The 25,179-nt window shown below is 50.7% G+C and overlaps 1 protein-coding gene across 2 annotated transcripts in view; it reads left to right on the top strand.

Annotated features, from left to right (window-relative positions):
- SLC24A3 (solute carrier family 24 member 3) overlaps nucleotides 1-25,179 on the top strand; it is a 117,663-nt gene that overhangs the window by 12,274 nt on the left and 80,210 nt on the right. For both annotated transcript variants that reach the window (XM_039569973.1, XM_039569972.1), the window contains exon 2: nucleotides 7,429-7,566. The gene's annotated coding sequence lies outside the window, so the exon portion shown is untranslated. The remainder of the gene's footprint in view (nucleotides 1-7,428; nucleotides 7,567-25,179) is intronic.

The following is a 25,179-nucleotide window of genomic DNA, read 5'->3' as shown; positions in this document are numbered from 1 at the left end:
CATGGGTGGATTTCATGGGATCATAGAATCCCAGAGCGGTCTGTGTGGGAAAGGGCCTTAAAGCTCATCCTGTTCCAACCCCTGCCATGGGTTGCCCCTTCCACTAGACCAGGCTGCTCCAAGCCCCATCCAGCCTGGCCTTGGACACTGACAGAAATTTTTCAGGCAAAGCTGCAAGGGTGTCACTTTTCATATCTTTTAGAATTTAACTGGGATAAAGTCATGGTTTCCCTTCCCTTTTGTTGTTGTTGTTTTTTTGGGGTTTTTTTTTGGTGGGGTTTTTTCTTTTTTTTTGGTGGAAGAGCTGCTATGTTTCTTTTCCCAGCACATTTTTATGGTATTTTCAGACTAAATTTAATTCTGTGGAATTATATTTAGCTGGAAGCATTAAAGAGAGCAAACCAAAATGAAATATTTTATTCGACTAAAACATTTCATCTGACCCAAAACCGTCTTTTCTCACACTGTGTCAGTTCAAAATTAGGAGAGAAGTACATAAATGTGGGCTAAGGAGCAGTGACTGTTCACCTCCTAAGCACAAAACCCCCAATCAAACCCCAGGTATTGGCCCCTGCCACAGGGGTTTGAAATGCAACTTGTTTTTTCACTGCTTTTAAGAAGATAAACGCCTTCTCCAGAGAGTTAGCTCTTTCTGTAACACGTTACCCAATCCTTCCGAGAAACAAGGGTCGGTCTGGTAACAGCGAGGCTCTCAAGTGCTGCTTTTTCCAGCCTTGTAAGGTCATGATTTTTCCAGGTTCAAGCAGCCACAGGATCTTGGAACTGTGTAAAAAGTGGCACTGTTACTGATGGCCGGTCAGCTTTAGATTAATTCACTGCTGCTCTTTTTTTCCTCGCTGTCTACTGCGAAGTAGGGAAATCACAATGTATGGTTTTGAGAGGGACGACCCAGATGTGCAGCCACCTGTAGCACGCTCCTGCTGCTGTGATTCCTGCCTTCCATGAGCGGGCTTTTCTAGTGAAACATGGGAAAGGGAAAGAGCAGGGGGTCTGGATATGCTTTAGGATTCCCTGGCATCCCTCACAGGGAGCAGGGGTGAGGGGGAGACGCATTGGAAGGAGCTTGGTCAGGGAGAGGAGCTGCCCCAAGGAAGTGCTGGGGAGGAGAATTTGCTCTCTGTCTTCCTTTTCTGCCTCTGAAAATTCCCTTTCTATTTATTCTGGGGCAGGGGGGAAAGTGCTGGCGTCTGCAACAGGGTAGTGTGAAGGATGCTGCTTGAAATTTTCCTCTGTGAAACTCCTGAACTTTTCCTCTGTGACAGCCACAAGAGCAGGAGGAGGCAGAAGCCGAGTTCTCTGGCCAGTATTAGGAGACTGTCCCACGCTTGGGACAGAAGGCAGACGGAACAGGCAGCAGCAGCTCTGTCAGGGGAGATGTGCTGTGCCAGCGGAGCTGCGGAAATCACGCTGGGCAGTCCACGGCTGCCAAGCACAGAGATCATGTCAACAGTGCCCAGACTTTCCACTCGTGCCAGGTGAAATGTTAATGAGATGGGAGTGCCAGCAGGGAGTGAGATATCCCTGAGAAACCAGAGTAGGGAATCGGGCTCAAAGTGCCGAGTGCTGTCGGACAGGCCAGTGGGAAACTGCTGCCTTGAGACTTAACCTGCGTCTTGGGCAGGGCCATGGAGGTATGTCCGGGGTAAAACTGGGGAATTTAACAGAGGCATGAAAAGACTATCAGGAAAAGAAAAGCCCTGTTTAGCTTAGAGAGGAGCTGAGTCACACAAGGCTGTGATAGGGAGAAGTAAAACGTGGTATTTTTTGCCAGGTGCAGAACTGTTCCTTTTGCGCTTGGGCGTAGATCAGGAAGAAAGGAATGGTCAATTTAGTGGTCAAGCTGATGAATACTAAAGAAAACACAAATTTCTGCACAAACTGGTTATGAACAATCATGGAAGCTCGGAGTAATCACAAATCCAGTAGCAGTTTTTGGACAGCGCAGTGAACACAGGACAGAATTTTATCTTTGCTTGACTAAGCTTAACCCAACCCTCTTTGGGACCTGGAAACCTGGGAGCTCTTGGGGAGCCTGTTCATCTCTTGCAGGGATACTTCTCCATCCCCTGGGCTTTGCTGTGTGAAGTGGTGCAGGGACTTCACCCGGAGCTTGATGAGCCGTGAGTGCGTTTCTACGGAGTGCTGCCTGTCCTTGAAGTTTTCTTTGCCCTCATGGTGGGAGCAGAGGCAGACCCCAGCAGAATGCATGTGGAAATTTCACTTTCAGAGGGTGGGCAGCTTTTCAGAGTTAAAATAAACCAAAAGTCACATTTCGCTGGTGCTGTGAGAGCTGTGGAGCTGCTGTTGGAGCTTTGGAGCGTGCTCTGCCCTCCCAACTCCAGCTGGGCTTTGCTGAGACCAGTGCTCAGCTTGTGCTTGCTGGGCCGGGAGGGGCAGAAGCTTCACAGGGCGCTCAGCGGGCTCTGTGCTCCTTAGGAGGGAGCTGGGGAGCCTGTCTGGAGGCGTGTGGGAGCCGTGGGCTCGGTGAGCAGGGCCGGCAGCCCAGGCAGTAGGCGCACGGAGTGCGGAGCCCGTGTCGTGCTCTGATGGGTACCTGGCTTCTGCCTCGCTCCTCCCACGGCGCTCGTGAGGGATGAGGGCTACAGAGGCAGCATTTGTGGTTTGCGTGGTGTGTTTGAGGCTAGGACAGGGTTCTGGGCTCTGGCAGGGGTCCTTTCTGATGCCTCTGAAGGGTCTTCAAGCTGGCAGAGAGGAGGGTCAGTTTGGACAGAGACTGAGTGTGTGGTCACTGCTGATGGGGGAACAGGAGGACTTGTTCACCCCTCCAGGTCCGTGAGCCTAGGACCAGGCTGGATGTTTAACTGAGGCTGCAGTTACTTCTGTGATGCGGCAAGAAGCATGTCGGATGTAATTGTGCCTGAGGTTTTATGGGGGCTGTGGTTTGATTTTTTTTATTTTTTCTACTGGTGGTCGCATAGAAAATATGTGGGAGGGTGTGCAGTGAGGGGCTGTTGGTGCAGGGACCCCGCCCTGCTTGGTCGCCGCCTGCAGCTTGGCTCTGGCCTCTGTGCCTCACTCGTGTGGTACAGGTGTTATCAGCAGTGTGCTTTCCCTGCCCTCCTGCACCTTTCCATATAGGTCAGGATGCATGGAAATACAGCTTTGGAATCAGGTATAAGGAGCAGGCTGCTTGTCAAAGCCAGGTGTAGGATTTGTGGGGGTTTTTGTTGTTTGTTTGGGATTTTTTTTCCCGAGGATGCTCTATTTATGGTCTTTGCTGCTGGTCTTTGCTGCTGATGAAGAAAAGCATCTCCCAAATCAGCCTAGGAAAAGAGCTAATCCATTTATGACATGCTTATGCAATCCCGAGCTGAGATTATGTGGTGGCTGTCTGCAGCAGGTGGGAGGAGAAACCCGCATGCAGGGGCTGGCTGGACGTGTCCCTGTGGGTCTGGGGCCAGTGGCCACAGGGACACGGCCGTGGGAGGGCAGCTGTGGAGCAGCGCTGCACCTCACTCAGCTGAGTGCTGCTCTTCCACCAGGATTCACCTGGTCTGTCTTGAGCTCACCACACCACTGCTCTCCACCTCTGTGCTGGCTTTTGTGGAAGCTCGTGCTCGTTCCAGCTCTTTTCTTCCTCTGAAACATTTCTCTGCAGTTTTAACTGCAGGAAAGTTTCAGGGAGACGGAGATAATTCAGCTGGTTGTGAAACCAACCCTCCAAAACCCAAAGCTACCACCGTGAAAACAATAGATAAAAGGGACAGACGGGAGAGGAGGAAGGGCAAGCATATTTCGGAAAAGCTGTGCTGTTTTTGGCTCCGGCCAGTAGTTTGCATAGAAAGTAGTTTATTGTCAGTGAGAGCTGCGGATACCTGCCAGCTCTCAGAGCCCTGCCTGTGCAGCAGTGCTTTGTGCCGGGGAAAGGCAGTGGTGACAGAGCTGTTCCTTCGGCTGGGCCAGCCCCTGCCTGGCCCATCAGCTCTTCCCTGCTCCAGCCCCTGGCCCATCAGCTCTTCCCTGCTCCAGCTGGCTGCTCACAAGCACCTTCCATCTTCGATGCCTTTCTTCACCTCACTGTTGCCGGGCCGAACCGTCCACTGCTGCAGATGAGTTTCTTCTGCTCTTCCAGCTCTGGGTTGGGGTGCTCTTGTCTCACTTAGCTGCTTGGGCCAGCTGTGCAAAGGCCTCCCTATCCCTCCCATCTCCACACCAGCCTGCCTTGCACCCTATGGAAACTGGGTGTCTGCTCCGAGGTCTTGTTGCTGTTCCATCCTGTTGGGGCTCCTGTGCCGTGCTGCTGAGAATAAATGCAGTTGTGAGATCAGAGTGCAGTTGGGGAAGGTGGGGGTGTCGTTCAGCATTGTAAAGTGGTGTTCTTCGTGCTGGGAAGTGCAGCCAGGATGTGCTTGGCTGTGTTTCTGCAGCGCTGGAAGTTGGTTGTAAACTCCAGCCAGAGCCATCTGGAATAGCGTAAGGAGCGCCCGAGTTCCCGCGTGGAGATCTGGGTCACACACAGAGCCTTTTCTGGAGTTCTGAGCAGCCCGGGCAGTTCTTCTTTCCACTCTACTTCATTTTTGTGATCATGAGTGGAACAGGTCAGCGGTGTTGCTGGAGAGGCCATTCCCACCAGGCTGCCACCCCAGCTTGGCAGGGACAGGAGCTCCCAGCAAGCACACACTTGTGTGCTCCCTGTCTTATGTAAGGAGACACGGCCACTGGAAATGCACCGTCTGCATTGTCTTAGTTCTGTTACGAAGCGCAGAGCAGGCACAACGACAGGGAAAAATGACTCATGTACTTATTGTCCACGGGAATATCTCCAGGAGGAAGCGCAAGTAGAGCTCTCCAGAACCTGGGTTCCGAGTGTGTAACGTAAAGCTGGTGCTGGGCAATTGGAATGGTGGAAAATACCTTGTGGCGACGTTCAGCGCTGAAAAACGTAATTCGCCCACTTTGAAATACGCTATGGTGCAGAACTTTGGAAAAATTCTTCATTGTACCAAAGCTTTAGAGGATGTCACAGGATTATTTTAGTATAAAGCCAGCAGCTAGAACATTAATAAGAAAAGCATTCAATCTGGCTTGCCCAAAATGGTGCTGTAGCTAAGGTGGGATGTTTAGCAGTCTTTACATCTGCTGAGAAAACGAAAAAACCTCTTTGTTGTGTTTCCCGTTAAAAATCATCCAAACCTGAATAACTGCATTTGAGAAAGAAAACTGTTAGCTTTCTTTTTTGTAAGTTTTCCTGCTTTTCCTTGGGAAGAAGAGTTTGGCCATGGTGGTGGCAGCCTGGCAGCCCCATTGTGGGGTGCTGTGGCCGAGGTGATGTCCTTGGTGCTTGTGCCTCATGCCGGCACCCAAAGCAGGGCAGGCTTTGAGCAGCCTCCACCACCCCACAGGGAGACTGATGCCAGCACATGGGGAAACCACAGGGATCCTGTTATGTGTCACCAAGTGTCCTTGTTAGCAAGGTTAAAATCTTGATGTGTCCCTGTTTTCACAGGGAGATCCTTGGAAGGCCAAAGCTTTGAAGACGATTCATCTCTAACTTCTATTTTCTATTGCTCTGTAGAGTGAAGTGTGTTTTAGAATGGAGATGCCCTAGGCAGGATTTTGGGGGCGGTGGGCTGCAAGTTCTGTGGCGGGACAGCTGGCCCTGCTCAGACCTGGAGGTGCCAGAGGAGAGCTTTTCCTGGTGTCAGTCACAGCCGTCCCATCGAGCTCGGCCGTGGACCCGGGTCCGCTGCTATTTACGCTGATTTCTGTCAGGGCTGGATGTAGCCTTTATAAACATTTGTACTGCCAAATTAAGCTTTTCTCCTTCCAAAGTCACCTTAGATGACTTTCTTCTTCTTTACCCCTTGCTTGGAAGAGTTTGCCATCCGAGAGAGGCAGAGTGGAGGGAGCAGGAGGGGCTCCGCCGGAGCTCCGGGGCCGTGGCTGTCCCTGTGCTCTCCCTTGTGCCATTGCTCCATGCAGGGGCACAGAGAAGCCTCGCCTGCTTGGAGAAGAGTTCCTCTGCTTTGAAAGCAGCTTGTATGTGGAACTGAAACTGCTTTGCTCAGGCTACCAGTGTGCTTGTTGTACAGGAGATGCCTGATGCTGCATTATGGCTTGCGCTCCTTCTTGGAAACGCAGTCCACTTCCATCAGCCTCATCTTACTGGTGCTCACGGACTAAACTGACAGCAGATTCCGTTCCCTAACATTGGTAAAGCATTGAAAGGACAAAGTGCTTGAAGCTTCAAATGATGGCATTTGCTTTACCAAGGTGAATGAGGTTTTTTTGCTTAGGAAACGGGTGCTTCAGGCTGCCTGTGCAGCTGCGGCTCTTCCCTCAGACGTGCACCCAGACGGCTCCTGCGTATCCTGGGAGTGTTGGTCCCAGTTACTGCTGATGGCCTGGGATGCAGATTCCCAGGCAGCCCTTTCCCAAACATTGCCTCCTTGCTGCTAGCATGACACAGAGCAGCCTGAGCAGAGCACAATCTGAGCGAGGCAGACAAGCCTCAGGTTGGGCAGCCCTCCCAACTGGATGCGCCAGGTAACCTAACAAAAGGGTTGGGACCTGCAGAGAACCTTTTCCTTTGTCCTTAATCACCCTCTGAGACATTGGCCCAAGACTTGAATCTCTGTCTCACTGCTTTTTTTGCTTTTGGTCTGTTTCCGAAGCAGTGGACAAAACTGGGAATAATTCAGAAGTCCTTGTGAGAGAGCCCGTGTTCTGCTTGGTGGGAAGGAGATGGATGGATGGGTGGGAGGAAATCCCTCTGAAATGCTGTTTGTTACTGGAGGGCCACAGGGTCCCCATTGCAAGAGGGCTGATTTGGTGTGTGGATACCTTCTGGCTTAAAAAAAAAAAAAAAAGTAGAGTTTTTTCTTCTTCCCCTGAGTCTGAACCGGTGTAGGAGGCATGGAACTGACACAGGAGCGTGTGTGTGCCCAGCTGGCTAGGCAGACATGGCATGTCCAGGGCTGACCAGCCTCGTGCCAGGAATATTGTGGGAATCAGCCAGCTGTCTTTGTTGACATTGCTAAAATAGAGCTTCACTTAGCCAGCACCAAGGCAAAGCTGAAGGGAAGGGCAGAGCAAGGGGTGAGTCAAAGGTAGTGAGACAAAGTGATGCCCCTTGTGTTCGTGGATATTTCCTGTTACTGGAAGCGTGGAGGTGTGGAAGTGAGTCGGAGGCGTGAGATGGTGCTGGGTGGGAAAACAGAGATGGTCTTCTAGGATGAACTTCGGAAGCTGTGGAGGAGTGCACCTGACTCCCGTGGGATGGGGAGCTGCTGGCAGTGTCCCTCTCCAGTGGGCTTAGAGACACTGCTCCTTTAAACCCAGGGGACCATGGGGTTTTTGAAATGCAAATGTTTGGGCTGCTTCAGGTGTTCAGGAGCAGAATCAGGAGTTGCCTTTCCTCATGTATCTGCTGCTTTTTTCCTTTAGGTTATGACGCCCTGAGCTATTCTGTGGAAAACAGCGACAAGTGGAGTGGGCGGCAGCTGCTGCAAGCACATGAGCAGAACGTGACTGACATCCCAGAGGATGGGGGGCAGCTTTACGTCAGGAATTGCACCGAGCCAGGTAGGAACAAAAGTTGCCTCCAGCTCCTCGGTCCTGCAGTTGGCTTCCTCACATCCGTACTGCCAAGGCTTACCTATTTTTAAATCCATAAACGCTGCTTTTCACAACAGAGCTTGGATATAATTTCCTCAAGTTTTGGGGAGAGGAGGGGAAGGGTTTTGCTCTGTTCTTCAGGACTAATGTAGGTTACATGCCCCAGGAGAAATTCTAACAAATACAGTTCTTGCTGCACTTCTCTGTCTATAATTTTTCCTCTGCCGTAATCCTTAATAACATTTCTGGACAGATGGATGATTATGGTCTTTTTTAGACAGCAAAAAAACTGGTACAGAAATTCTTCTTACTTCAATTTTCGCTTGTTTGCATAACTCTGGCACAGCGCAGACCCAGTCGTGCAGCCTCACATCAGCACTGGCAGTAATATTTTCCCCCACTGCACTCGGTGCCTCAGCACCTGCTGTCTCACCATTGCAGCTGCTCCTGCTGCCCTCACCAGAGAGAGTGGCCTGTAGGAAGCATGGGGGATTTCATTTGTGGTCAGTGGGTTTTCCCTTCCCCCCCACCTTCTTTCAGAAATTAAAACAATAACTACTGAGTACATTGTGTTTTCTCAGGAGAGAGAAAGCAGAAATATCTGTATGCATGAAATTACTGTTTCTTTTTGAAATAGTCATGGTGTGACATTCTGTAGTAGAAACTGATGCAGAAAGGAACTGAAAGTAACAGAGTTAAGGTCCTGTGTGTCATTTTGTCAATTTTGTTTGGGTTTATTGCAGTGTAAATGTAAATAACATTAAGCAGTGAGAAGTACTGTTAAGCGTCCTGATGTGGGGCCGGGTGGCAGTCAGAAGCATTTGGGAGTGGGGACACGATTGCAGTGTCTGCAAAGGTTACCAGCTGAGCTCAGTGGGCTGTAGGTGACCTGCAGAATGCACCAGTTCTGCTGCTCCGCAAACAGGTGAGTGAAGGAGCTGGCAGAAGGGCATGGGCACATCAGCTTGTCGTGGATGACATTGGTGCTGTGTGTGATCGTACAGCGCGAGAGAGCAAAGTGCTGTTAGCTGTGCTTTTGCATTTAAAAGTGTGGATAGGGGTAGGGTGGTGCAAATCCTTGTACAGCCCTGACCCCAGCAACTGTGGTTGTCAGGGAAAGCTGACGGAAGGCTTGATCCCACGGCCCCCAGGGCAGCGCCGTCCTTCCCCCGGCTGTGCTGCTGCTGGATCAGGCCCCAAATGGTGTCACAGCATTTGGGAAGTACGGGATTTCACCAAGCATGTCTGCCTTTGCCTTCTCTAAGGGGCAATTCGTGATGCTGCTGAGCATAATGCACGAGTGATGCATCTCCAAACCCTGGGGGCCTGTTGTGACCTGGGAATCAGCAGAGCTCAGACCTCCCCAGCATCCCCACAGGGATGTGTGTTGGCCTTCAGGTGCTCCTTCTGCCCTTGGGCAGCTGTTGGGAGGGAAATGCTGCCTGAAAAGGGTTTTTTCCCCGCTCGCTTCCCAAAGGAACCTGTATGAACACCTTGCAGCTAGGCAAAAGTGGGTCATTTAAGAAAGCAGTTTTACCTCACCTGCTGCGGGAGGCAAGCAGAATGCCTCCTGTTGAAATGTGTTGTGGTTCTTCTGCAGTGCTTGGCTTCTGTGGTGTGTTGGCAAGTAAACAAACACACCTTGACGAGCTGAAGGGAAAGTCTCTGTTCTTCAGCTGCTTGGGCGACTGCAGGCTCATTTGAGTGCCTGGCATGACATCTGCCAGCTGTGACTTTCATTTCCTAATGATTTATCCAGTGGCCTATCTAGTATCATTTCGTCATCAGAACCGCTCCAGACAGGGGGGGTTTTGCTCACTTTGCCTTTGCAACAAAAACGGTAGAAATATTAAACAGGTGAAATAGACTGAATCCAGCCTAGAGATCATTTTAGGGGGTTATTTGGTTGTTGTTTTTTTGACCTTTTTCTGAGAAATACTCGTCGTGGCTCTGGCCTGGCCCTGTGGCTGGTTGTGGTTGCGTGGGGTGCCTGTGGAAGCAGAACCACAGAGCAGCCTGCTGTCCTTTCTAAGGAGCCTCTCATCTCTTGTTGCCTGTCCCCTGAGTGTCCAGCCCTGCAGTCATAGCTGCTTGTCCCCTCCCTCTTGGATCCCGGTGGCTTCTCATGGCAGTGTCTGCTGTCAGACAGCAGATGCTCTTCTGGCCTCTCCTACCATCCCCTTGCCCTTGTGGTATGCACATGAAGGTGTGTGGAGCTAGAGATGGACAAAAAAGTCGGACAGAGTTTATTCGCAGAAGTAGTGATATTGTTAAAATGAAACACTTGTGACGCTGGGCCCTGTTTGACAGTTTTAGCTTATGCAAAAGATGGCGAGGAAAGAGTGAGAATTACTTGTGTCAATTCAGGCAAAGTATCATTTACTCACCCAGTCCTGTTCAGAAATGTGATTCACCCCCTGGAAGCCAAGGAAAAGGATTAAGCTGGTTTAATGTTGAGCTTTGGGTCAGGTCCCTGTGCTACCGGATTCAGAACTGAGATTGCACTGGAGGAGCTCCAAAGCTTGCCCTTAGTTCAGATGGGGTTTATTGGCTGTCAGGAGGTGACAGGCTCCAGGGCTGTGTCGGGATGGGATGTCGTGTGTCTGGAAGCTCGGGCTGGAGGCGGCGTGGCTGAGGTCCCGGTGCCAGCCCTCCTTAGCTCCTCACCAGACTGACATATGCTTCCTCTGACGAGCTGTCATCACCTTCCTCCCCCGCATTACCGCTTCCACTCCCGCCTTAGAAAGGCTGAAAATAAAGTAACAGCCCTGCTTAAATGTGCTGTTTTAAAGTCACTGTTGGTAATAGCAGGAAATACTTGATTGCTGCAGGAACAAAAAGATCTCCGTGTGTTCATTTAGACTCTCAGCCATAGAAGTGTTTAAATTAAACAGCCAAAGAAGCTTTTTGTGCAATTATTTTTTACATTTCCTCATCTTATTTCAAAAGCAACTTTCTCTTTTATCAATATTTTTCCAGTGAGTCATAGCTCATGATAATGTAATTTGTGGTGCTTGGCTGTGGAGCAGGTAACCCTTCCAGGCTGCTTGCTTGTGGCCATATCTTCGGAGCCCTTTTGGCACTGAGCCACAAACCTGAGCCCACAAACCCAAACCCCCTCGGGTGAAGCTGAGCTTTCTGATCTCTCTCCTCTGTGCCGTGGCTTATGCACGTGCTGGGCTTTCTGTGGTCTGAGTTCTCCTGGGTTGTCATGGCCAGATGAAGTCAGGAGAACACGCACCAGGCTCTGCACCGCAGACTTTAGGAAGGCCTTCCCAAGCAGACACAGCATGCTATGTGAAGAGTGATTTTTTTTTTTTGGTTTGTTTTCCTTTTCTTTCTCTTTTTTTCTTTTCCTCTTTGAACCTCAATCCAATTAAAAAACAAAAAGTTGCCTTCCCTCAAGCAAAATTAATTTTATCCTAGCAAAATGAAAAGTAAAAATTTGTTTCTGCCTTGCAAGTTGCCAAACCTTGCTTTCGCTTGGGGGAATGTTAGAAGAATAAATTGCTGCAAGTTTAGTAACAAAACGTCCTCGAGGAGTAGCAAAAAAGATGTTCTTCTCTCACTGAGCTGTAAGTTTGGTGAATTTGTCAGAAATCTGCTTGGACTTCTGCTCCCACACTCTGCTTCTGTTTGTCAACTTCAGACCTAAAGCATCAGAAACCCACAATGTTTGCGTTAAAACCTCAGAAGTGAAAACAAAAACATGCTTATTTCTTCTGGGTTCGTGTGCTGGCGGGGAGCTGGGTTATCTCTTGCTGCAGCCAGGAAGGGCAGATGTTCTCCTGGTGGGCACCAGGCGCTGAGGTTTGGTGCTGACACGTGGCCCCGGGGCTGGGGCTCAGGGAGCCCAGGGCTGGCCGAGCCCCCAGGGCTGGTGCCCGAGTTGTATCCCGACCCTGGATTTGGCCGGCCCATGTCCCAACAGCTGCACCTCTGGCTGAGGGGAATGTGCAAGGCAGCCGAGGGGCTTGGAGCTCTCCTTGCAGAAGAGCCCATGGGCTTCCTTCGTTAGAAACAGCTGCGGACGTTTTCCTTACCCGTATCCTTATCCTTAGGGTTATGCTGCGCTCAGGACTTGCTCAGGGTTTGCTCTCTGGGCTGGGTTTTCTTGTGGGACTGCTGGATTGTGGGATCTCTTAGCAGTAAGAGGTGGTCACAGGTATTTTCTTTAGGATTTTTCAGCCGTCCAAGGGGGCAGCAGCCCAAGTGTGGCTGAGTTGTGTTGCCGTACAGGGGAGCAGGTACCTGGGCACCATCGCTCTGAGGCAGCACCTGCTATGTTTTACAGCAGGTCTGTGCCTGGACAGCGTGCCAAAGGGGAAGCTCAGAACAACTGCTTCTGGCTGGGTACTTGAAAATTCTGAACTGATGGCCAAAACCAGGCAGTTCCCTGCAAAGCAGGACCCTCTGGGCACGCACAGGAAGCCGGTGGCATTCTTTTTGCTGCAATTTTGCCAGTGTTCCCGTGTGATTAAGTGTGCAACTGCAAGAGCCAGAGCTTCAGGGAGAAAAATAGTACAAGCTTGTGTGATTAAAATCAAGAGGTGGCAGTGCTCTTACCCCGGTGTTGTTACAGTTCATCCGCGGTGTTCTATTGCATCGATGAAACAAAAGCAGGAGAAAGGAAACCCCCAGATTCCAAAGCCAGCGTTGTCCCCACAGCGTGCAGGCAGGGGAGAGGTGGCGAGTTCCAGGGCATCCTCCTCAGAAAGCTGCTGCTGGCTTTTGCAGGATACGTAACCGCACGTGTATTGGACAGCTGCAATTGAACTACTTCTTGTTGTGGCCGAAAAGACTCTCGGCTCAGCCCTCGGTGCCGCAGCAGAGCCGAGATGGACACCCGTGGTAGGGGGAGATCCCACGGACTGGGACTCACTTGCGTGATCGGCGATGCTCGCAATGAGCCTGTTCCTGCTTTCGTGGTGGTTTCTGGTGGAAAACGCTGCGTTGCCACAGGCTGGCTGTGCAGCGAGGGCTCGCAGAGCACTGGGGGAAGACTCGTGTGTCGCGCCGTGTGGGGAGGGAGGAACGCCAAAGGTTAATTGACTGCTGCTACCCAAGGATCGTGTTGATAGTCTTGAGAAATGATGGCAAGGGGCCAGGAAGAAGGGAATAATCCTTGTAGGGAACAAGGAACGGAACCTGTACACCTGCTGCTGTCAAAGGCACAGGAGGAGGTTGTTTGAGAGTCTGTCAGAAGTGCAGCCCCATCTGCGTGGTAGCTCTCCAGTGGTGGAGTGGGGAAACCCTGTGTCCTTTTTCATGATTACTTTTTCCCCTCTGGAATTAACTTTAAAATGCCCAGAAATTTTCTCAACTTTCGGGTTTATTTTGGCTTTTCTCCTCCGTTACTTTTTTGTTTGTTCTTTGTGTCTAGAGGAATCAGACTTGCTTCCTTGACCTTTTGGTGAGCTTGGGTTACTCCTTTGCTTATTGTGTGCTGTGGAAAAGGCAGCAGAGAGGTTTAAAATACTGAAAAGGGACCCTTGCTTCCAAATCTTTAAATGCCTTTGCATTTAAAAGGTGTTAAGAAACAGAGCATGACTTTAGACGTGAATAAATATCACATTGTACCTCTCTGAACTGGGTCTTACTTCTCTGACACTTGAGGATGCCAGGCTGCTGCTGTGCATCACGCTGGTAATCTGAGAAGTCTTCCATGAAGCCTGTGACCTGAATTTCTAAGGAGGCAGTGAAAAAAAATTGTCAAGTCAGCCCTGCTCCTTTCCCTCGGAAGAAAACGCACTCGGATTTTTGCATGCTGAGCATGAAAAGCAGCGCCAGTGGAGGGCTTTGGGTTGGCAGCTGGGGAGAGTCAGTGTGGTGCCCTTGTTTGGTGACTCTGGCTGCCTCGGGGCACCGCTGAGGTGCGGACGGCTGCTCACAGCCGCAAGAACGTCGCAGCGTGCCCCAGATGGAGATGTTCCAGACTGGCCAGGCACTGGAGTGGTTCATTTTTTTCACACACCTGAATTACTCGTCTGCCGTGGCCAAAGCGAATTGTCCACTTAGCATTTAAAAACGTGTTGCTGCATTTCTGTAAAACGTCCAAATTCTGCCCGGGGAAAATCTGTGCTGCTGTATATTTGTGGCTGTTAAAAACTTCAGACTTGCAGTACCAAGAAATTCGGGAATGAAGTCATTTGTCTCAGTGCCTGTTGACCCCAGGCCACGTGAAATGTGTGACTTGTTTTTGTTGGGACAGAGCATGAGGTTCCTGATCAGATCATGTGAACGACAGTACCTTTCCTAAGCTGTTTCAGAGTTTCTCTGTGATTCCAGAAGGTCAGAAGGAGTAAGCTTGATAATGAAGGAAATTGGAGCAAGTGGTTATCAGCACATGCTTTAAATTCTGGTGTCTGTAGTATTTCACAGATTGAACATGAATGTGTAAACAGGGGCCTCAAGTGCTAATTCAAGTTTCAGGGCTGAAAGCTGATGTAACTCCCAAGATCCATGACAAACCTTTCTTAGAGCTCTGTTTTAAATTTGCTATTCTTGAGCTATTACTGCAAAGGAAGAAAAATAACATCTGGCCCCGTGTTGCAAACTGGATTTTTGTTGCTTGTTTTTCAATTCTTGCCAGTAGTTAGTAGTTAAAAATCAAAGGTCCAGATTTTCCACGAGTGTAAATTATTACTGGCTTCATTGCATTTACGCTAGATTTAAACGACCAAGAATCAAATAGAGCATCCCAAGTCAGGATTTAATGCAGTCGGGATGGAGTCTTTATCATCTGCCATCTGCATTTTAAGCAGTGCTTAATTGTATAGTTTTTATATACAGACACGTGCGTAAATTCACTTATGCATGCACAAAATAATGGTTTTACGTATTAATGCTGAAGCATTTTGATTTAGCGTGCAGCATTGGGTAAAATGAAAGTATTTAATTAAAATGCCCTTTTTTCATGGACTGCATTAAAAAAAAATTCCCAGATTAGATAGATATTGGTTGCCCATATGTGCCAGTCCTTTGTCATTTCCCTGCTGTTCCCATTAGGAAATGGAGAGGGGAGGGATTTTTCTTTCCCAAAGATCCCAAGATGCCCGGTACTGGCAGTGAGGTGGAAAAGCTCCCACTTTGGCCCAGGCTCTTCAGGGGCACTCCTGTTGGGATCAAAGTCCTCTGTGCTGGGTACGGTGGAACCGCACAGAAAGAGGGATCACCCCTCCGTGTGGGCCTGCAGCCCGAGTGGGCGAGCTGGAAGCTGGGAGGCCGCAGGGGAGCGGTGTGTGCCAGGCCCCCGCTGGGCACCTTGGGCTGTGTGCTGAGCCAACATCACAACACAGAGCTGGCTGTGACAGCAGGGCACGCTCCGGGCAGACGTGGGGGATAACAGAACAGGGTGCCAGCTGCTTGGGGCATTCAAACCAGGCAGACACCCCACGGTCACCAGCACGGAGAGCTGCTCGGCATTCCACGTGCGCTCATCCAGAGATACTGGGAGGTTTTCAGACTTGGTTTTATTTCCATCCTGAATTTCGGGATTTTAGGATATGGTCAGATACCCTAAAATTTCAGGATAGGGTCAAATATCTTTTAAAAGGCTTATACTGGTGCTTTGGGGAAAAAAAAACAAACAAAAAAGCACTGATTGTGGGGCAGCGTTTGCCCCAGTGCTTCATGAGCTGTCTGGCAGCTTCTCTCTCGGGGGAACTGCTGACTCCCAGCTCATTGCGTGCCTGTGCCAGTGGCCAGAAGTGGTGTCCAGGCAGTGCCACAGCTTTCTGTCCTCACCGGCAGTCTTGGCAGCATCTCCCGTCCGTAAGCATGAGCTTGGATGAGCTCTGGAGGTTGTTTGCTCGGTCATGGTTGGGCCTCTTTGCTGGAACCCTTTCCTTGGTTTTATGTGTATATGCATAGAGAAAAGAGAGGTGGGGTAAAAAGAAGCGAGCAGTGCTGACCGGAGTCCTGGGGCCGCAGCCTGGTGAACGCAGGTGCGGTGTCAGCCCAGGCGGCTGGGGATGGATCAGCAGGTGCTGACGGCCTGAATGGCCACTTCTAATTAGCACTCTCTGAAAGCCTCGGAAGAAACCGACTGGAGAATTAGCTCCTGCCCTGATGAGTGCGACTCCCCGGTGACCCAAGCACTGCAGCGCTCTGTCCTTCTGCAGCTTGGCGAGCTGCCTGTGCCCTGCCGGAGCGACGTGGCCTGGGGCAGCACCCCGGTGATTACCCACCACTGCAGCTCCAGCCCCAAAGGGCTCTGAGGAATCATGAGCTAGAGGTGTTCTCTTCTCATCTCTTCACTGGCAGGAGAAGAGGAGGAAAGGAGAACGCGATAATTATTTTGTGTTAAAACAGAGATAGTGACTGCTATAGGATTTCGCTAGGAAACAAAGCGGCAATTAATTATTCATTGGCACAACTCCAGCACGGCTCAGCAGAGCCGGGATTCCTGTGGGCTGGGGCATGGGGAGCCCTGTGCCTTGTCACCCTGCACGGATGGCTTCCTCGGGAGGAGGCTTCCTCGGGAGGGGTCTCTTGGGGCTGCTGCCCACCAGAACTAAACCTGGTGCTCCATAAAACCTGGCTGCAAGCTGAGTGCCTGATGGGATTCCTGCCTGAGCTCATGGTAGACGTGGCCCTATCGGTGTGCCCCAGCCAGGTCGGCATGCCCGGAGAAGGGCCCTGGCAGTGGGACAGGCGGCTACTCAGGCTGGAGGTGTGTCTGACACTGCCTTCTGGCTCCATCCGCATCCAGTGCCGTGTTCACTGGGAAAAGTGCAAGCAGAGTGTGGGGTGTGTTTGCCACTGGGGTTGGGGCCTGTGGACTGAGTGACGCTTCCCTGGCGTACTCTCGCATCTCCCAAGTTAACAAGTCAGTAACTGGTTTCTCTGTATGAAATAGCTCCTTGTGTTTCATTTTCCCTGGGAATTTGAGTGCTTCCTGTGCCCTGTGTGAGCCTTTGTGCTCTGCCATAAGAGCTGCTGAGCTCTGCCTCCTGAGAGGACGCCAGTGTGCTAGGGAAAAGGGAAGGAGGAGGCAGGGATTTGCTGTGAGGGAACATCAGAGCCTCTCTCGAGGCAAGCAGAATCTCGAGGATGTCCTCCAGGTCAATGGCTTGCTGTGAGGAGCCTTGGTGAGGCAGGATGCTGCATGCAGGGATGCAGCAGCTTTCCTGTAGCCATAGCAACCACTGGGGACGTGGTGGTGACTGCTGGCATCCCTGGGCCGATGGGCCTACAAGAGAGGTGTGGCTTCAAGGCTAGCAGTGAACTGACCCACAGCCATTCGGGTGAGCAGGGCAGGCGTGGTGGGACTGTCCAGCTGTGCTGCCGGATCCTTCCTGGACACAACATCGTGCCTCCAGCCCGGGCACCCAGGGTGGGTAGGAGCCGGAGCCAGGTCTGGCAGACCGCCCCAGCTGTGCCAGGCTCTGCAGAGGCTCTGGCAGCGCCCCCTAATCCGAGGAGGGGTGGGCAAGGGACCGGTCGGGACAGCGCAGGGAGCATCAGACAGGGGAGCGCAGATTAATTCCGTCCCACGAACCATTCTCGGAGCGAGATTGTCGGACCCCTACGGAGCAAGGCTCCTGTGGGTAGTGCTGAACCTCACCCTGTCCCCCATCCCCAGTTGCCAGGACTGCAGATTTAATCAGGATGCAGGAGCTGACAACTACTTGGACTGGGCGATGGAAAGTTCCACTGAGCCACCACCGCTGGTGTGCTTGGGGGAAGCTGGCAGTGGGGGAATCAAGCTGTTCGTGCAGCCTCCATGCTTGAGTTAATTTTGTGTTCTGCTTGCACTTGGGTTCCTCCTTTTGACATGTCTTTCCAAACTCCCTTTTTCTTAAAAAACCATAAGTTCCAAGTGAAGCTTCTGTTGAAAGCCAGCAGTCTTCTGCCCTACCTCCGCTGCATCCGTGCTGAACAGTTTGGATTGAATCGCTGTCTCCTGGGGAGGACTTGCAGGGATATCTAACCCGCCTTCAGTATAGAATTAATAAACAGGTGAGCACGCAGGAAGCTGAGGGGACCCAGCAGTCCACAGCTGAGTTACCTGATAGGTCATTACCCATGACCTGCTTGGCCAAGTCTCCTTGAAGCTCTTGGTGGTGTTTGGTGAGTGCTGGAGGAGACCTCGGTGTGCGGGCGCGCGTGCGTCTGTGTTCTGAGCCTGAGTCTTGTTCCCTCAGCAGAGCACATGGAACTGCTCTGCCCAGCCAGGGACAGTGGAGCTGAAGACAGGATTGATGTTTCCCTGGCAAATTTTTCCACGTAGGAAATTCCCTGCTGCTTCGGGCCCGTAAATCAGGATCGGATGGCCTTTTAAGGGTGCGTGCTATCAGTCAGTTTCCCGTCCTGTTTTGATTTCTGCAGATCCTTGACACATTCCCAGTGGGGGTGCAGACTTGCCTGCAGCCAGCCGAGCTCGAAAAGGGCCCGTTGCTTTCGCTCCTTTTCTCAGCCCCGTGGATGGTGGTCCCACAAAGCTTCCCCAGGTGACGCTGCTCCTGGGGGAGCCCTGCAGGTGAAGCTGGGGTGACACTCTGGGGGACATCCCTTCTCCCTCAGTGCGGTGCTGCCAGTCCCACTGGAGCTCGGGCGAGCAGAGGGCTGGTGGGGTTAAAGCAGAGCCTCATTTCAGAGGGAGGTTTGCAAGCAGACAGGGCTTAATTTACTGCCTTATTTTTCTACTCCCACAGGACTAGTAGAAGAAACACATACTTTGTAGTTTATCTGTAAAACTCTAAGAACTAAGTGAACTGTGAAGACGTTGTTGCTGTGAGTGCTTAGTGTATGGAAAACTGAAACAAACTGGAGGCTTGTGCTCAGTGCTGGGAAGTTGACAGGCTGTGTGCCTTGGCAGGTTTGTGCCCTGTGTCCGTGGCTCTGTAGGTGCTGGAAATGGCAGGGAAGGGAGGTTCTCCAGTGTGCACGGATTCCCCTCTTGGGCAGGACGGGTGTGGGAGGCTCAGGAATGGTTTGGGGTGGTGTTGCCCATCTGACAAGCTACATGGCACAGCAGCGAGGGCTGGGGCGCTCAGGGCTGTAAGATCGAGGTCATCTGAGATCTGGGGTAAACAGAAACTGCCCAGGAGGTTCTGCACGGAACCTCAGGTGTGGCTGTCAGGGCAAATCAGTCTTTATTTCTTGACATGCTTAGCAGCAGGCACGGTGGGACAGCCCTCAGTGTGCTGACACAGGCAAACACACACTCCGGCACGGCCGTGCACTGTTTCTGTGGGGGTGAAAATAGTCACAGGAAAGTCCGAATAAATACTTTCCTCTGTCGCCCTCATCATTCTCCTCTTTTCTTTTCTAAATGTTTCATTGCCCTTCTGTGTAATACTGTTTTGTTCACTCGAAATTTAAACAGAACAGCTTCACCTGCCTTTTAATTTTTGGGCGAAAATACTTGAGACGCCCCTCTTCACATGCTTCAGTGTGAAGGTGTCTGTGTGATGGTGCCACATCCTCTTCCCAGCCTGCAGTGTCCCCTCGGGAGGCTGGGAGCAAGCTCCAGGATCCTGTGGAAGGCAGGAAACCTGTGCTGTTCTGGCTCTGCTCGGGCAGTGTGTCCTGAAGTGGGAGATGGGGATAGCTCCACTGCAGTTTTTTGCACAGAAACACTTCGCTTCTGACATTGGCTGCAGCAAACAAGTCTGGAGAAGCATTAAATCCTGAAGCCATTAAATGTATCGGCAAAGTGGGATTTTTTTTTTTTTTTTTTTTTTTTTTTTTTTTTGGTGAGATACTTTACCAGCTGTTGTTTATGGAAAAAAAATCTCAATCTTTTTTATGAGAACTGTTTTTAGGTTTCTTTGTGTTTGGGGCTGGTTTATACATTATGCATTAGCTCGGGAAGGCAAAACATTTATTTACCAGCCTGAATATTTAGAGGAAGAATAAGCGGGGGTGAGTGAAAAGTCTGTATGGATAGCTTAGCCAGAGATCCAGAAGAACTTTACTGGTGTTAGAAATGGCACAGTTAAGTTGTAAGGGAACAGCCAATCATAAACTGACTTTCCTCTGCCGATGTCTGGGTGACCCCTCTGCCTGCGAGGCCTTGTGCATGTCGCTGGGCTCTGTGGCCAGTGCACAAAGACAGCAGAATCCCCTCTCTCTGCTGGATCATGAGGACAAACAGCAGCTGGTAACTTTGCTGTTGTTGGCTTCATGGAGGCTAGAGAAAGAAGGGACACGTGGAATCGTTCCTGACTGGTATGACTCTGTTTGGGAGGAGCCGAGGAGGAGTGGGTTTTCTTTGCTTAGGTTTGCTGAATGGCGTTTTTGAGAGAGTTCTTTTACAAGGCACTGTTCTGAGAAATACACGGTTCTTTATGCTGTTCTCTTTTCTTTTTGCTTGTGAATGAAAGAATGTTGATTAGAACTCGGGGTAAGCAGCGTGCCGTTGTTTGGGGCAAGGCACGCCACAGGAGTCGTGCTGCTACAGAAGGAGGCTCAAAGGTAACTATATTGCTTGCTAACTGCAAGACCTTGCCACCAAATGATAGTTTGCGAGAGCTGGGCTGTCTTAGGAACAAACGGAGTAAGTGGGTTGGAGCTTTGAAGAAAATAAACAATGTGGGGGAAAATACGTCCTTACAGTTCAGAACACCAGTTTCGAAACAAGGGGGGGTCAGGCAGCGACTTCCCTGGGAGCAGGTCCTTGGCTACCAAAGGACTGGGCTGGAAATTGCAGCACAAGTTTGAACGACATTCAGCTAGCAACAAGCAAACCAGGCCGTGAGACCTGTGAGCAGTGCTTCAACACGATGGCATTGAACAGAAAAGTTGCAAGCCTCCCTGAGCATCATGCCTGTGGAAATGAGGACTGACCTTTAGCAGTCACGGAGCAACACCGCATCCCGTTCCCTGGAAGGGCTGCAGGAGCACACAGCAAGCAGCCATAAAGAAGGGCTCAAAGAGATGGAGGCTTTGCAGCTCTCCGAGGCGCTCTGGGCACTGGGTTGGTGTCGTCAGGGAGGGGAGGACGTGGGAGCTGTGAGTGCCTCTTGGCAGAGCAGTTGTGCAGGACAGGCTCCCGTGGGCTGCCTGGCACACGAGGGACGGAGGCTGCCCAGAGTCTCCCTGTTGTGCTTGGTGGTGCTTGGCCTTTTCACTGCTTTTCCAGGCAGCTGGTGTGAGGTGGCTGCTGTGGCCATTCTGTGTCTGGGGCTTTACTTGTCCTCTGCTTGCACCAAATAATGATAAAGATACCTGCAGAGCTGCACTGGGCCCAGCAGAGAACGTGGGGGAGAAAGCAAAGCAAAAACCCCCTCAGGCTTTGTGTCTGAGGGGAAAACAGAGCGTGTTGTTCAGTTCTTTGAGGGGGGCTCGAGTGAATCGTGTCTGATTGGCAGGAGGCACATGGTGCAAAGCAGCCAGCCCCACATCCAAAAGGGTTAATTTGCCCCACAGCATGTCCTGAAATAGCAATGTTTGGATAATGTTTTGGGGGGGTAACTGAGCTGGAACATGTGTATAACTGTTAAAATTGTGAATGCCGAAAAAGGGAATCCACGCTAAGCTCAAAAATACGGACTCGTCATTTAATTAAGAAAAATGTTACAATTGTGGTTCGGCTTTGCTGCATTATGCTATAGGCTTTTTGGCAGGGATTTCACAGGAGATGAGGAAACAGCAGCTTGATGCTTCCCTCAAGCCTTTTTGAGACTGTTCTCTGTTTTGCCAAAGCATACGTGATGCATTCTTAAAAAAATCCATCTTGGGTTCCTCGGCCTCCTGCTGGAAACTCTCTGGAGGGTAAATGTGGGACAAAGCAGATCTTGGATGCCCCTGCTCCCCAGCTGGGGGTTTGCCTCTGAAAACCAGGGTGAGGAGCTGCAGTGAAGGCCCAGTAAGGAAGGGTCTGGCCCCTCTGCTCAGCTGGACCTGGCGTTCAGGGAGGTAGGAGAAGTTCTGGTCGTCTGTGCTCCATTGTGTGATCTGCAGTAAAGTGGTAATTAGGTGGGGTGGTCTTCAGTGCTGGGGCTGAGCTGAAGGCCCCCGGCGTTTCCGTACCCCTGCACGTGGGCACCAAACCCAGGCAGAGCCGCTGCACGTCTCCGAGCACACGAAATCGGTTTAGAGCCCTTACGTAAGGGCGCCTCAGAAGTTCCCCGGCCAGAGAGGATAATTAAAATTTCAGAACCCTTTAACAGGGGCAGTTTCTCGATTTCTTTGGAGAAATAAAGCCCTACGGTAAGGGCTGTCCCTCTGCTTGCATTTTAAATTAACGCAAAGTTTAATTTGTTGCGTTTGTTTTAGTCCGTCAGCTGGATGAGGGTGAACTCGAGCAGATACGTCAGAAAATTAAGCTTTTCTCCTTAGAAAAAGCCACAAAGCCTTACTGCTGCAGTTACGCAGCAATTACGAGGTTGGTGAAGAGGAGTGGGGGGGGGAAAGGAGATCTTTAAAGCCAGTAGATTTGTTCTTTTTAGCTGCTTTCAGGTTTGGGAAACCTTTGCAAGCTCTTCTCTGCAGCCATGGGGACTCAGGAATGCTTTTTGACTGTTCAGTTGTTTTTTCTGGTTTTGTTTTTTTAACTTGCTTGCAATGAAAATGGGTTCGACCCCGTGGCTGTGTGAGGTGGCACCGAGTGAAGGCTGCTGCCAGGCAGTCCCTGCAGGGCAGCTGGCACGTGGCCCTGCTGCTGCCTGGGACGGGAGCTGGGAATGAGGATGAGGATGAGCCTTGTCACTGGGCTGAAGGGAGCCAGGACTGAGTTGTCCCATGTTAGGAGCATTGCCTGGTCTAGGGGCTGGCCCTCTCTGGGTTCGGTTGGCTGGGGAGGTCTCTTGGGAGCTGATGGCTTTTGTGTCCTGCGAGGACGGAGCCGCATTCACAGCCTGGCTGTTGCTCCTGCGGGGCAGGATGGGGCAGCACAGGGGGCTGAGGGGCGCCTGGGGAGCTTTGGCCATTTCCTCACACTTCTCCCCAGTTTTGGTGTTGGGGGCATTGTGCAGAGGATGCTGCACTCCGGCGTGGAGAGCCACAGGCATGTGGCAGTGGTAGGAGTGGTTTCCATGGAAACCTTTCAGCAGCATGACATCACCAGCACTGTCACATTTAAGCTTTTCAAGGCTTTTTGGATTTCAGGGATTGCATAACTTTGGAGGGGTTAGGCTGGGGCTTGGATCTAATCAGTGTTCAGGGGTCTTAGTTGAATTAAATTTTTAGAAAAGCCGAACACCCCAATCCAAAAGTGGCCGGCAGCGGCTGAGGCAGCAGCGGTTTTCTGGTCAGCTTGGACAGGCTCTGCAAGCCCTGGAGCCCTTAGGGAAGGCTGAGCCCCTCTGGGCTGAGGCAGCAGGAGCTGCTGGGCTGGGCTGGGCTGGGCTGGGACACAGCCACTCGTGGCTGTGACAGCAGCACATAAACAGCCCTCTGGTAAACCGTGCCATGAATTCATCCTCCTGCCCCTAGGTACTCTGCACAATTTTGTGCACAGCTTTTGGTTTAAGCCTTCTGGCAGAAAGAAAGGTTTACAATCAGAAGAAAAAAGCAAGAAGTTTTATGTAGTCCCTCTCCCCTCTGGTCAGCATCTGTGCCAGCATCCCTGGAAGAGGTACCCAGCTACGATTGTTGTAGCAGAGGGTTCCTGTGCGATTGACTCCTAATTGTTACATTTGTCCTGCTGGGAGGTGCTGTGCAGGGAAGACAGAAGCATTCAGTATCTCCCAGCTGCCAGTTTACTCCTAAATCTATTCTGCAAGTCATTTAAACGAGAGACATGAGTTTAAAAAGTATCAGCAATGACATTAGTGTTTCTAATCTTGTTAATAAGTTATTCAAACCTAGTCTGTGCTTCTATCGAAGTGGTGAGTCTGCAGAAACACCCACCTTTGTAAGTGATTGTGTAGCTGAGCCAAGGTTTGTTTGCTTGGAGCAAAAGAAGAATCTTCATCTTGTTTCTAAATTTCTGTAATCATTTCCTAGTAGTCGTTTGTGTTCATCGTTCTGCCCGGTAACTTTTCATATATGTGAACTCGAGGAAAATACTGTGTGGTTTTCTGTTAAATGTGGCTTAGTGTTTTTGTGAGACATTCGAGACTGAAGCGCCTTGCGGGAAATTTTGAAATAATGTAATAACATCTAGCGGGGCACTAAACCCTGCAGATAATGCAGGGAAAGTCTTGAAAGATGATGGATTTGTTTTTAACCACAGTACAGCTGCTCCAGACTTGGGGTTCCTGACTCAGCATTCCTGATGGTAATGATTTACAGCAATGAAAGGCGAGTTAGTTCTGGGATTCCCTGCAACAAAAAGATTGCCTGGGCCGGAAAGGAGTGACTTGTCTTGCTGAGGGGAGGTGCAGCATGAAAAGGGGGAGAAAGACTGAAATCCAGAGTAAACGCTATAAAGACCCCTCCTGGTGTCTTTCTTCCAGCTGGGCACATAAACTCCTCTGCCGGCGTCTCAGGGCCGGCTCTGCCTCTGAGCCACAGAAGCCAGTACCTGGCAGGGCTTAGAATCCCAGACTGGTTTGGGTTGGAAGGGACCTTAAAGCTCATCTCATTTCACTCCCTGCCACGGGCAGGGACACCTTGCGCTCTCCCAGGTTGCTCCGAGCCCCGATGTCCAGCCTGGCCTTGGACACTGCCAGGGATCTGGGGGCAGCCACAGCTGCTCTGGGCAGCCTGTGCCAGGGCCTGCCCACCCTCACTGTAAACAACTTCTTCCTAATATCGGACCTAAACTCACCCTCCTTCAGCTTGAAACCGTTATCCCTTAGCCCTGCTCAAGGAATGAAGGGTTGTGTTGCAGCTTTGGGGGTTTATGGAGCATTGCCTGAGGGAAGGCAGCTTTTAAGCATTTTTTATACTATATTTATTTATTCATTTTAGCAGAACGCATTTGTGTACATCAAAAGATGTATCATCTGCAAGAAGAGTGTCATATCTGGAATGATTAATAAACCAGATGGCATTTTTCTCCCTCTGGAGAGTTAATCTCCTAATCTGTTTGTTTTTTACCTGTAACTGTTTATGAAAGACAACGGTTATTTTAAGGAGAAATTCTTAACCCCCTCCTTTCTACTTAACTAATATCGTTGGCGTCCACATACAACATTTTGTTTTGCTAAACAAGAAATTCCCATGACCGCCTCCATTGAGGGAGTTATCTGTGCAAGTAGCAAGAAGGCTGCAGCCTTTCTTTCCTACACAAGATTATTGTTAGGGAAGATCAGGCTGCTTTTTTTAAGGAGTCAGAAACGTTGCAGTTCAATAGTTGTAACCAAAAATAATTGCAACCCCCTTGCTGAACGGGAGGATAGGTACGGTCAGCAAGACAGGCGTCAGTTGAGATCCCTTTGGGAGCTGCTCTACCCTGCCATCCTGTGCCAGCTCCTATCTGGTCTCCCCTTGTGCTTGTGTGGTCTGTCCACTTTCCTTTGCTGCCGTCAGAAACAGTTCTTCACTCCTGACAGGAACATGAGAAGGGGTGACTTGGGAAAGAGCCAGGTGGGTTTTATTGCAGCCTGGACATCCTCAGCAATATTGTCTGGCCTCTGCTGATTTCTCAGTCCTCACCATGGTGTTAGGGATGGATCAGAGGGGGGGCAGCTCGACTGTGAGATGTGGTCTGAGCCAGTTCTCCTGGCAGGCAGATGCCAGAAG

The sequence above is a fragment of the Corvus cornix genome, chromosome 3, assembly GCF_000738735.6.
Source record: "Corvus cornix cornix isolate S_Up_H32 chromosome 3, ASM73873v5, whole genome shotgun sequence".
In the NCBI taxonomy this organism is placed as follows: Eukaryota; Metazoa; Chordata; class Aves; order Passeriformes; family Corvidae; genus Corvus; species Corvus cornix.
The sequence above is the reverse complement of the archived record's forward strand: the minus strand, read 5'-3'. Positions and strand labels throughout refer to the sequence as shown.